Genomic DNA, 725 nt, shown 5'->3' on the forward strand with positions numbered 1-725 from the left:
GATTTGTGCGAGGTATCGGCTGAGATTTGTGGAGTACAATTCAAAAAACAACTATAGGTCTAATAATGAATTATTGTGATGTTAAATAGACAATGTTAGCTATCAAAGAGCGACGTTGTTTTTCATTGGGACCTTCGTCCCTTCAAGACTAGGCCTATACCATCCTAGCTAATCTAGGCCTAGAGTAGGATAAGGCTAGCGCGACATGCGGACGTTGGTACGAGTAGGTTAGTCTACAAACTCCGCTTTTCTGTCGTCTTAGGCACTCGTTTTTTGACAAACAGTGACCTTTCAGAGGTCAAATTGCTACCAAGAATATGAATTGGCTGCTTCGCAGCAAATACAAGCTTCTTCTAAACAGGTCTTATTTACTTTAATTTTAATCATTGAGATTACACAATGTCTGCTAATACAAATAATCTGATTGGCAGAGCAGAGGTCCCGATTATAGCTACTGTGGAGAAGCAAGCAATGAGAAGAGGAGCATGCGCACATACTCTTTGGAAGGAGCGCTTCCACTCCAGTGTTAAATTTGCTATTCTAACGCCACCATGCGGTTGGCAGAATAGGATGTTTTACCATTGTACCACCGTAGGGTACACTGTAAATGATCGAATAAGCGCCGTGGCGCTTAGGCCTATAACTTTTTTGGAGGCTTCAGTGCGGCGCTTATTCGGGAGCGGCGCTATCACAAAAATATTGGAGTGGCACTTTCCATGTAGGCC

Source organism: Anneissia japonica, unplaced genomic scaffold (genome assembly GCF_011630105.1).
Source record: "Anneissia japonica isolate Jap-2015-1 unplaced genomic scaffold, ASM1163010v1 scaffold685_len2926416_cov193, whole genome shotgun sequence".
NCBI lineage: Eukaryota > Metazoa > Echinodermata > Crinoidea > Comatulida > Comatulidae > Anneissia > Anneissia japonica.